At 46.8% G+C, this 12,494-nt stretch overlaps 1 long non-coding RNA gene across 1 annotated transcript; it reads right to left on the bottom strand.

The window, feature by feature from the left end:
• Positions 1 to 4,281: 4,281 nt before the first annotated feature.
• LOC131275211 (uncharacterized) lies at positions 4,282 to 11,733 on the bottom strand. The gene is made up of 3 exons (XR_009182620.2): positions 11,652 to 11,733; positions 10,585 to 10,828; positions 4,282 to 4,518 (listed from the first exon to the last, which is right to left on the bottom strand). It is a non-coding gene; the product is annotated as an uncharacterized lncRNA (long non-coding RNA).
• Between the last annotated feature and the right edge of the window lie 761 nt (positions 11,734 to 12,494).

Here is a 12,494-nt window from a genome sequence, read left to right on the forward strand (position 1 = left end):
CCTATTCTTATCTCTTCTTTCACCTCATTAAATTGGCCCCTATTAAATGTTTTGAGAGCTTTAATTACTTGTTAGATATTCTACTCTTCTTCCTATTTTTTAGTTTGTTCATTGGATTGGGTCATGTTTTCCTGATTATTGGTTTGGTTTGTAGTTTTTTGTTGCTGTCTGGTCATCATTTTATCTTGCTAGTTTGATTAACTTCTTTGTCTAGTCTCAGGGATAATTAGTTGTTGTTTTTGCATACATGTTAAGTCTTCTCTTTGCCATTTTGTTCTTCTTATTCTATTTCTTTGCTGTTGACTCAGTTCATTTGAAGGAAAATATTAGGGCAAGTGAAAGCAAAACAAGTAAGAAAAGAAAAATGTAGAATAGTAGTATTGATAGTAAATGTTAGCAGAAGAACCTTGTAAGATCTAGGAGAATGCGTATTAGACTCATGTAAGCTGTGTAGAGTTAGAACAGTAAGAAAAATGGAATATGTATAATGAGACAGTAAACTGAATATGGTGAGGAATATAGTATGAATTAAAAGAGCAGTGTGGTCAGGAAAGTGGGAAAGAGAAAGGAAAGGGCAATAATATAGAGAGTGAATAAAAGACAAAACAGCAGAAAGATATTAGAAATAAAAATTGAGGGATAAATTAAGAGCAGTGGAATGTAAGAGAAACACTAAATGATGGAGGATAAAAAGATGTAGAGGAAAAGGGTTAGCATTGGAGGCCAAAGTCAGTACACACAGAAAAGAGGAAATCGAGGATGAGGAAACACAGCAAATGTGAATCAATTCCTGCCACACCTAATAAAAAAAAAGAAGAGAAATGGAAAAAAGGGGGGGAAGGGGGAAAATGGGGGGTAGAAATGCAAGCAAGAAAAACAGGAAGATGAAGAAGAAGAAGAGGAGGAGGAGGAGGAAGGAGAGGAGGAGGAGGAGGAAGGAGAGGAGGAGGAGGAGGAGGAGGAAAGGGCTGTGGGGGTATAAAGAGGAAGGAAAAAATGAGAAAATAAACCAATAAAAAAGACCAAAGTTCCAAGTAATGAATCCTTTTTGCATTTAAATAAAATGCTTAGGATTCTGACCTTCCCCCTTTCTCCCTTTCTCACTTCCCTCTCTCCCAGGGCAGCAGTGAAGCTGTTTGAGGTGTCCAGTAGGAGTTCAAGTGTGTCCTTGGTTAAACAAATCACCAGAGAAAACAAAATGTCTTAATTTCCAAAGACAGAGTGCCCACGCCTCACCAGGAAGCCCAAATATGCTAATGGAAGTTTTCAAAATACATCTTACAGTCCATCTCCCTTAGGTGTGTTATAGGAGGGCTAGTTGATTTTCTGACTCCACCTTCTTCCAGACCAAGTTTCCTATGCCAGCACTTTTAGGTAAATTGGGCTTTCTCAGCAGATTTGTCTCTCCTTTCTTCCCCAGCTTTCCCCAAGCCAGCTGGTATGCTCCTCCAAGCTCAAAGAAAAAGGGGGGGCAGGACCTGAAAATTAAACCCACACTCATTTTTCTCCTCTGCACCTCCCACCCAAACCCTCCAACTTACAGAGTCAGTCCAAAACTGAAGGGCTAGTGTATTCCCTCACCACAGGGAGCCCTGGATTTGGGAGTGGGAAGTCTGGGATACTGCAGACTTGGGGTCTGTGGGTCTGTGGAATGTGGGCTGTGGTGGCTTAGGGGTCACAAACCTGGAGACCATGCTTCTGGGGAACACAGGGCTTGGGAATGTCACCACACTACTGACAGTCCAGGGAAAGCCTTAGGGGGAAGAATCCCACCTCTCCACAACTTCCGACCTCAGTGCTAGAAACCTACAATTCTACCTTAGTGAGCATAATTTCTGTCTCTCCAAATCGATGTCCAAACACCTGCTGCCTTGCAAGTCCCCAAAACAGCCCACTGCAGCAAGATTCCAACGCTACTCAGCTGCTCTTTTGTGGGAGCAATTATGAAGTGCATTCACTCAGATGCCATCTTGCCCCACCCATCAGCTATCATCTTTTAATATCTCCATTTGTTCACCCCAGCTTGTGCTTAAAGGGAAAGTACATGTCCCTCATTATTTAATAAAAGATGAAGAAATGCAAATGTTGGCTGTTCTTTAATCCTCCCCTGGTTAGCCATGTATATCACCCTGGCTGCTTAGATCCTCCCGACAGTGAACTCAGACACTTGTTCTTGCTGGATTTGGGAAGTATCAGGTCTCAAACCTAATGCCAGGTTGCCTAAGTTTGTTTTTGCATTACTTTTTTCCTCTGGGTAATAACACTAGGAAGCATTTCTACCAACTGCAAGGCACAAGGTAGAAAGTACAGTTAAAATAATGCAGCACTTATGCAGAGTATGTTCAAAAACCCAGTAATCCCCATGCTCACTGACTCCAGGAACACAGACTGGGTGAAAGCAGGTTCAATTGATCCTCTACAAACCCTTCACACATCTTCCATCTTGTGCAAGACACCTGGTCATTCTGGGAGAGGTGTGAAGGTAAGTCAGCCTGGTTGTTGTCCACAGTCACCCTGCTAAGGCCAACAAGGCAATCCTTAGTACTGTCTTAAAGTTCTTGAGAATACCAGGGGTGCCATACTAAATAAACTTGGCTCACAGCTGCTGGAAATCCTGGTGTGCCTGTGCTCCAAGTCACTTTACAGGATGGGGAGGACAGAAAACCTCCCAGCATGGGCTCAGGGCTCCTGCTCCCACACCACTGCTGGCCAGAACAAGCCCACCATATTTCAGCTTCCTCCCACTGCTGCCTTCAAGCTTGTCCACTTCTGGTGTGGGTCCACTGTGGCCTTCACTTCTGCAGAAAGCATCACCTCTAGTATGGCTCCTACACTCCGAGGTTAGCAAGAAGTCCAAACCATGGCCAATGATAAAGCTTTCAGTGTTTGATACTGTGAAAACTGGATAGCTCTTTGGGTTAAAAATAAACTTGTATCTTCCCACTTCATTGTAGACAAAAGAAAATTCTGGATGGATTTTAAAAGGTAAGTGAAAAAACATCTCTAAGGGCCTTCTAATCATCAAAGCAATAGGGAGAAATCACAAAGAAAATATCAACCACTTTGACTATATGTATTAGTCAACAAAAGGGGTACTGATGCAAAGTACCAGAAATCTTTTGACATTTACAAAGGGGATTTATTTTGGGTAGAAGCTTATAGTCACAAGGCCATAAAATGTAAGTTACTTCCCTCATCAAAGTCTGTTGCCACATGTTGGAGCAAGATGGCTGCTGGTCTTTGTGAGGATTCAGCCTTCTTCTTCAGACTCCATGGTTCCAGCTTCTTCTGGTCTCAGCTGTAGGCTGGCATAAGGCTTGTCTCTGTGTCTGGGGCTTGTTTCTTTATGGGCTTGTCTGCTCTGGTGTCTCCACAAGGTCAGCTGTAGACCATCAGGTTCTCTCTCTTCCCGGGCCTCTGCCATGTCTATGGAGCCATCTCTATTCCTCTGTGTTCTCTCCTGTGTGTTTACTTCCCCAGGTTCCAGCATCAAAACTCCAACTACTTCCTTTGCCATGTCTTTTTCTCGGTGAGTCCCTGCCCATCAAAGGGTGGGAAGAATTGATGTCCTACTGATATGGGCCATTCGAACCCCTGATCATAATTTAATAAAGTAAAAGTGAAATCTCTGAAATTAATACAATCTATTATGCCCAGAGGAAGAGATCAGTTTACAAACATAATCCAATATCTATGTTTGGAATTCATAAACAATATCAAATGGCTACACTATATAAAAATTAAAGATATTTGAATTAAATCAAATAAAATCCAACATTTTGAAAAATGCATTACACCATGGAGAGATCATATTATCTTTAACATACATAACATAGGATGTTGATTGGCTGAGAGTCTCCTCTAGCTGACAGTGTTATGTCCCCTTGAAGGAAACTTTGTAGGCAAACCCCCAGACCAGAAGGCCCTTCAGGAACCCAAGGAAGCCCAAGTGTCCCACACACTCTCCTGGGATGATGGAAGGTCAATTCTCCAAAGGAGGAACTTGGTCTCCTGTCAGGGAAAGTTCTGGAATCCAGAGGTTCAGAGTTACTGCCCAGCCCACTTGAGGACAGTTGGCAAGAAAGAAAGATAACATGAACCCCTGAAAAATGGCAGCAATATCATCCAGTGCTCTGGAGGATCTTAGAAGCTGGACAAAGACTCCATCAACATTGAATTGAAGAAAGAGGAAAATACCAGGTCAGACACAGGAGTGGCATGTAACTCTTGTGTTATTTAAGATTGGGATACAAGAACAAAAAATTTGAACTCAAGGTGTCTTTTTCCAGACAGCATTCTTCTTCTGTTTGTGTGGATTTGAATGAAAATCCAGAGGAAGATAGATTGCAGCTGAGGTATTGACAATGGAGTCACAGGAGTTAATTACCTTCAAAGATGTAGCTGTAGACTTTACCCAGGAAGAGTGGGACATGCTAGATTCCTCCCAGAGAAAGCTATTCAGAGAAGTGATGCTGGAGAATATCAATCACCTGGTCTCAGCAGGTAGCAAAAGTGTCTCTAAAAAATGGGAAATGATAGAAATGATATTCAACCCACCTATCTGTAAGAAAGATACTTCTGAAATCATGTCATTGAGATCTAACATTAAAAGGAATTCCTTGAAATACAATTATTTGAAAGAAGATACCACTGACAGATCCACAGTGACACAATATGCTTTAATTTGCAAGACACAGAAACCATATTTAAGGAGTTCGATGGCAAAATTACACAGGGACCTCTCAGTTATTAGTCAGCATAAGCAGATTCATGAATGTCACTATTCTCATTTTAGAGAAAATTAAAGAATTCATACTGTCCAGAAACACTACTTACGCCATCTTTGGGGGAAATATTTTGTTCATTGCTCTTACCTTAAATGACATGAGGAGACTCACTCTGGAGAGAAACCCCATGAATGTCTTCTATGTGGGAAATGTTTCAGTCAACATTCTTCCCTTAAACAACATGTGAGAACTCACACTGGTGAGAAATCTTATCAATGTCATCTATGTGGCAAAGGCTTCCATCAATATTCTAACCTTAAACAACATGTGAGGACTCACACTGGTGAGAAACCCTATGCATGTTCTCTATGTGGGAAATGTTTCATTGATTACTCTTCCCTTAAACAACATGAGAGGATTCACACTGGAGAGAAACCCTATGAATGTCATCTTTTTGGGAAATGCTTCACTAATTGCTCTTCCCTTAAAAAACATAAGAGAACTCACACTGGAGAGAAACCCCATGAATGTCATCTATGTGGCAAATGTTTCAGTCAACATTCTCACCTTAAACAACATATGTTAACTCACACTGGACAGAAACCTCATCAATGTCATCTATGTGACAAAGGATTCAGTGGACATTCTGAACTTAAACGACATGTAAGAACTCATATCGGTTAGAAACCCTATGCATGTCATCTATGTGGGAACAAGGAAATCAAAGAAGACATAAATAAATGGAAGAATATTCCCTATTCATGGATAGGAAGACTAAATATTATTAAGATGTCTATCCTACCAAAACTGATCTACACATTCAATGCAATCCCAATAAAAACCAACACAGCCTTCTTTAAGGAACTAGAAAAACTAACTATGAAATTTATTTGGAAAGGAAAGAGGCCCTGAATAGCCAAAGACACACTGTAAAAGAAAAAGGAAATTGGAGGAATCACACTACCTGACTTCAAAACATACTACAAAGCAACAGTAGTGAAAACAGCATGGTATTGGCATAAGGAGAGACACACAGACCAAAGGAATTGAATTGAAAGTTCTGATTTGGACGGGCTCCTGGGGAATGTCTAAATGCTCATTCTGCCAGAGTGGGTGACACCATGGGGTAGAAACCCAAGTAGTGAGAGTGGGGGTGGACCCACATCCTGGGGAGGACTAATGCCATCAAATAGAGGGAACTGTATCCCTCGAGAGAAAGGGTGGCTCCCAGGGCATTGGGGCAGTTGAGCAAGTTAGGCCCTGAACACTATTCCATCTATCTCTGGAAGTGGCTCCTCAGGAAACGGAGGTTGGCTGTCACTGTGGGCACCAAGGTGGAAGAGAAAATGGACGTTAAATGTGTGGAACCAAAGTAAATGGGGGACAAGAGAGGAGTTTCTTGAGAGTACACAAGGATGGATATAAAACATGTAATATTACACCATAACATATAGGAAATGACAGACTGATAATGTAAACCATAATGTAAAACATAGGATAACTAAAAATGTAAAGAACTGTGTATCCTAAAGTATGCACCATAATGTAAGCACAGATGTTACCTTGTTAGAAAGCTAATGTCTCAGACTCTGTACATCACTTTAAGTAAATATGATATGAATAGGGCATAAGAGTATCACTGTGGAAGGGAAAAGGTTTTCTGGTGGATGTGTGGGAGTGCTGTATATTATATATATACATTGCTGTGGTCTAGGACTCCTGTGAAGAAAAGCTGAATAATTGGTGGGGGGGGGGGGGAAGAAAAAGATAGGATGGGGAATTTTTTCAAGTCAACATTCTTTATCTAAGTTCTTTATCTAAATTTATCCAAGTTCTTTATCTATCCTTTAAACCCATCGCTATATGCCATTCCCTAGTAAGGGACCATGACATTATATTGGGCTTCAAATTTCGGGGAGTTCTGGATCACAGAGTGTTTCAACAATGGCAATGGAGGGATACTGGTATGGGATACCAATGACAGGTGATATATGGCTGACAGGGAGCTGTACAGAACATATGTCCAGGGTGCATGGTGATGTTTGGATATACTCATAGTGGCAACAATTAAAAACCACAGTAGGGGGGGTACTGGGTTCCTGGCCAGTGGTGCTCTGTCGTGGTCCCTAGGGGAGCAGCGACAGTCTCCCAGGTACAGCGGCGGGGACCGGGAGGGAGTGAGGGTTCAACAGTGAGCCCCTGATGCTAATGACTTTGCTTGTGAGCTGATAAACCTAAAATAAGAACAAGGCCTAGAGCAACATTGTGCCTGGGAAGACTCATCCCCGGGTGTCATGTCCCATGCTGGGGGGAAGGCATTGCATTTACATGCTGAGTTTGGCTTCGAGACTGGCCACATTTGAGTAACATGAAGGCTGACAGGAGGAAATTCCCTATATATAGAGAGAGAGGACGTTGCTTTTAAAACACAAAGCAAAGCAAACCCCATTTACCTTTCTCTCTTGAATCCATTTGGCCCTTTGTGTTTTGGGTATTGTTGGAATTCAGTGTTTCCTGATACTGGTTTGGCTCTTGTTGCCTACCATCAGTTTTCTCTCATGAAATAGCTGATGTGTGAACAAAGTGGATGGTGACACAGAAATAGGGTTGTTGACATTGGTGGGGCTGTGGATAGGAAATGGACGTGACATTGGAGGAGACCTTGCTCCTGCCAGTAGAGCTGCTGGCTGAGAAACAGCACTTGGTAAGAGAAGCAAGAACTTTCCAACAGTGGGAAATGGAGCCAGAGGCCCAACCCCAGAGGGCTCTTCAGGATCAGCTGAGTGGTAGACGGCACCAATAGCCAATTCTCCTCCACTCCTAGCCACCCACAGGAGTAACTGTCCCTGCTCCTCTGCTAGGTGCTTGCATGTGACCAAGGAGCCATGTGCGACTCTTCAGGCAGAAGCATGTAAGCACCCATGGCCAGGAGCTCCAGAGACTTCACACTGAAAGGACAACAGCCTGAGTGGTGGCCCTCCCTCCACCTCGGCTCCTGAGACTGGACTGAGCAGAACCTCCCTGCCACACACACACACCCACACACACACACACACACACACACACACACACACACACCCCTTGGGACAGGAAGTCTATCTTTACTTTTAGCCACTGTCTCAGTTTGCCAGGGCTGGTCTGACAATGCCCCAGAAACGCTCATTTAAGCCCCCAGGTTGAAGGTTCTATCATGTGCCTCTCTGACAGTGACCAGATCAGGAAGGAAAGGCTTGGCCCTGTGGATGCAATCCTTAGCAAAGGGCACTGACCATCACTAGCCAAAGCCAATTACAGTCTATGGGGTGCAGCAGTGCTCCAAAATGTATTCAACAAATACAATAAATGTGGCACACTAATGAAAGAGGTTGTTGATATGGGAGGAGTGGAGTGAGGCGGTGGGGATATATGGGAAACTCGTATATTTTTTGAATGTAACATTTTTTGTGATCTATGTATCTTCAAAAAATACAACTAAAAAATGATTGGGGTGGGTGGTGTGGAGTGGGGTATATGGGAACCTCTTATGTTTTTTAATGTAATGTTTTGTGTGATCTATTAACTTTAAAAAAAGGTAATTAAAAAATTAAAAAATAAAAACCAAACAGTAATTAGAGCTCCACTGACCCAGGGCTTACTGTGAGCCACTGTATGCATGCTAATTACACTCATTCTCTTAAGTGGTCCATTAGGTCGGTTCTGTTTGATCTGTCCTAGAATGGCAAAGTGAGACAGAGAGGCTGTGACTTGTGAAGGCTCCACTGCTAGTCACCATAGAGCTGATACTTCCACCCAGGACTCCTCAGCCTGGGCTGCTAACCAACACACTGACTACTGTTAACTGTGTGCCAAGGAAATTGACTTAGGAAGTAATCTGATCAGCTTTGTTAGGGGCTGAAATAACTTGCAGTGAATTTTGGGGCAGTTCAGTCCTTCAGCAAACCTGTAGTACGGAATTCACCCTCTTTATGACTTCAGCAAACCTGTAGTACGGAATTCACCCTCTTTATGACCAATGATCCCAAGGTGAGAGGAACTGCTCCTGGAGACCTGGAGTTGATCAGATACCAGTGCCCATAATCCCAATATTATGGTGTGAACATTGGTTCAAATAGACTTTGAAATGCTTTTTGCTGTTCTTGCTGCTTTTAAGGCTCTTTTCTTCAGATTTTGATTAATATTTATTTCGGTTGCATCATTTCCTTTTGGCATGTACAAAGCCCCAGGACTTGAATTTGCCTGTAACCTCAGCTAATCAAAACTGCCCTGAAATGCTTTAAACACAAAACCCCATTTGAATGAATGTATTCAAAAGACAATTCCCATTTTCCAGGGGGCAGTAAGGCATTCGAGCAGGAGTCAGTGACTTTGTCTGTGCAGGGCCAGGTGGGAACTCTCCTGGCCCTGTGGGCTCTGTCACTATCACTCAACCCCAACATCCTAGACAGAGAAAATAGAGAAATGAATGGGTGTGGCTGTGTTCTAATAAAACTTTGTCAAAACAGGCAGGGGCCAGGTCTTAGTTTGCCAACCCTGTCATATAGAAAGGCATGCTTATGGCTCATTCCTGATTTCCCTCCAAGGGACAGAGCCCCAGTCACTTCCTACCTCGGGGCCCCTATCCGGCCCTTGTTCAGTCAGCCATGGAAGGCTGCCAAATTCAGACCGCCAAATTCAGGAAGGAGAAACTGAGTCTTCAGGCTCACTCTGCCCTTCTCCCTCTTGGGCCTGGCCCACAGGGGGCAGGGGTTCTGCTCTGCTTTCCACCACATTCGAGCTTCAGAAACCACAAGCCCCATTGTGCAGTCCTCAGTGGTACCTTCCATCAGTGGCACCCCATCGAGGAGCAGTCTACAGGCCACCTTAGGGTGCTATGGAAAGAGACTCCTCAAAGGAACAAACAAAACGGTGTAGCGTGAACTCTCTTTGTTATTCTGAGAATCCAGATGAATTTTATATTCTCTCGATAAAGAAGCATTGAACAACTTCATACACCAAGATCCTGGCTTTTTGACTATTAGCTCATGATGGCCATCAACTCACTGGCAGTGTCATAGGTACCGTAGACTCAAAATGTAAACCCCACTTAATAAGTGAAACTATTTACAGTTGTTCAAAACCTATTGCTGACAGGAAGAAAACAGATGAGGTGTATGTTGGCAGAAGGTTGGGAACCCTTCTGTTCCACCCCCCTCCTGTTTTAATGGCCAGCAGAGTCAGGTACCTTGTCAGATGGCCCCGGAAATCCCCTTCCTCCATCCAGTCCTTCCACACGCTAGAAGCCAGGCAGAGGGGTACCTCAGATGCAGGAGACATCCCGGGGGGCAGGCTGAGGGCCATGGTTGCTTCAACTGGAAAGTACGCTTCTGTGTGTGAAGTGAAGCTCATGAGACTCAATAGGCCTCCTACCAGTACTCCAGCGAGAGTTGACCTGAACTGGGGACTTACCTGGGCACCACTAATTGTGGGTGGCTAGGAGAAGAGGAAGGAGGCATTTTGTGGGATTATTTTATACACCATTAACTTCCTTTCCAAGGGAATCTGCGTTCCACGTTATGGGTTGAGCTGTGTACCCAAAAAAGATACCCTGAAGTCCTAATCCCAGGTACCTGGGAACACAAACTTTTTGCAAAAGCGTTATTGCAAGCAGAATCATTTAAACTGAATGAGGCCGACTGCAGTGGGTGGACCCTTAGTCCAGGATGGCTTGTGTCTTTAGAAGGGGGGTGTGGGCACAGACAGAAGGGGAGGGCGCCATGGGAAGAGAGACAGAGCAGGCCATAGGGTGACTGAGGAGGCACTGAAAACCCAAGGCTTGCTGGCCAAGGGAGAGGTGCCCCAGCGGCCAGGACTGACCTACCTGCACGGCCCACGCAGCTGTGGCTTCAGCCTGCAGGGCTGAGAGAGCAGTTCCTGGTGTTTTTTAGCCACCTAGTTCATGGCACTTGTGACAGCAGCCTGAGAAAAGTGAGGTGTCCCTCTTCTGGCAGTCCCATTCCTCCAGGAGGGCTGAGGGATAGTCCAGGTGCCCAGGTGTCCACCAGGCTGAGGGTCCCCAAGGAAGGCTTTTATCTAATCAGATGCTCTGTGGAACGCCCTGGGGACTGACAGAAACAATGTTGAAAAGAAAGTAATGGGTGACCTGGACAACTCTGGACACCCTTCTCTTCCTTCCTTCCACCCTTTCTTGGGGCCTTCAGCTGCTCAGACCCTCCAGCTCTTCCCACCACGCACACCTTCCCAGAGGGGCCAGGCCAGATGGTGCAGATGTATTTCTGGTTCTCCTTGGTGGGTGGGAAGGCTGCCAGAGGGTTCCCGGGGCCCAGGACCGTCCATTTGTCTGGCTGTTTATTCACGGCCTTGGGAACCACCGCACATACTGCTCAGGGGGCCGCACCCCGCACACTGGATACCCTCGAGGCCCCCGTTCTAGGTTCTAGACTGTCTGTGCGCCCTTGGATGGCCGCGAGGCCCCTCCAGCTCCGGGGCGGGGTGGGGGGGGGGGGGGCGGTCTGTGTCTCGCAGTACTAAAAGCTCTGCTCTTTCGGGTCCAGGCACCCATCTCACCGACCCCACCAAGAGCAGCACCTGCCCCCTCCACCCCAGGGCGCCCCATCGAGTCTTCCGAGTCTTCCTCCCTGGTGAATATTCCCTCCTCCCTCCCCCGCCTCCCCCCCGCCACTCGACCTTCCCGGTAGCCCTTTCCCACTATGATATCCTGCTCCCACCCCCACAGAGCATCCCCCACCCTGCCCGGGCCCCACCCCCAAGCCCTGCCTGGCCCCGAGACCCCTTCCACGCGGTGCCGCTGGGTCTCCAGTCCCCGCTCCGGGTGGCACAACCCCGCCCCAGCCCTTCCCTGGCAGGGGACACCTGCTCCCAGCCCCGCCTCACCCCAGCCGCGCGGTGCCGCCCCTCCCGCCTCACCCGGGCCTGGCGGGAGAAGTAGCTGCGCTCCTTGGGGTCCAGGCGCCGCGGCGGGAAGTAGCTGAAGGCGGACAGCGCCGAGATGGGCGGCGGCCGGGGCTTGCCCCGCAGCGTGGCGGCGGTGATCTCCTCCTTATCCGCCAGGCCGCCCGCGTCCAGCTTTTCCGCACAGGCCATGTCGGTCGCACCCGGCCGGGGGCCCCGCCCGAGTCCGCCTCCTGGCTGCTAGGCGCCCGCGTTCAGCAGTTGCCGGGGAACCGCGGTCTAGCGTCACAAAGCTGGGCGGCGGGCGCAGGGCTGGGGCGCAGGGCCAGGGGCGCAGGGCGGAGGGCGCAGCTGGGCTGGGGATGGGACCGTGCCCTCCCGTCTCCTTGCGGGTCCCTGGAGGGCCCACTTGGGACACAAGGAGCCGCGTCTGCTGGACTGGGGGCCTGCGCAGGCTTGCCCTTGCCCTTGCCCTTGCGCTCCCGGAAGGTTCCAAGCGGGCTGTCCAGGAGAAGTGCAGGCCACCCCAGCGCGGCATCTGAAACCCTCCAGGAGCTGCGGAACAGTAGTGGAAGGCACAGGTGGAATTCATTGCCTTCTTATATTAACTCTGTATCCGCAGCAGCATCGTGTCAATGTACAACGAGTTAGTTTTCAGCGCCTCGGTCACCACGAGGGGCCACCGGTCACGGTACTGGCAGTTGCGGGTGTGCAGCGGCACGAATCAAATCCATTCAAGTGGTATCTGGCAAAACTGAGCTGTTCCGCAGTGCTCTGCTGTTTCTTGATGCAAATGCTGGTTCAAGAGGTGCCTTCCTTTTGTCGAAAATCCACTTAATTCTAAAGCCTCGAATGTGT

This window comes from Dasypus novemcinctus, chromosome 22 (genome assembly GCF_030445035.2).
Source record: "Dasypus novemcinctus isolate mDasNov1 chromosome 22, mDasNov1.1.hap2, whole genome shotgun sequence".
NCBI lineage: Eukaryota > Metazoa > Chordata > Mammalia > Cingulata > Dasypodidae > Dasypus > Dasypus novemcinctus.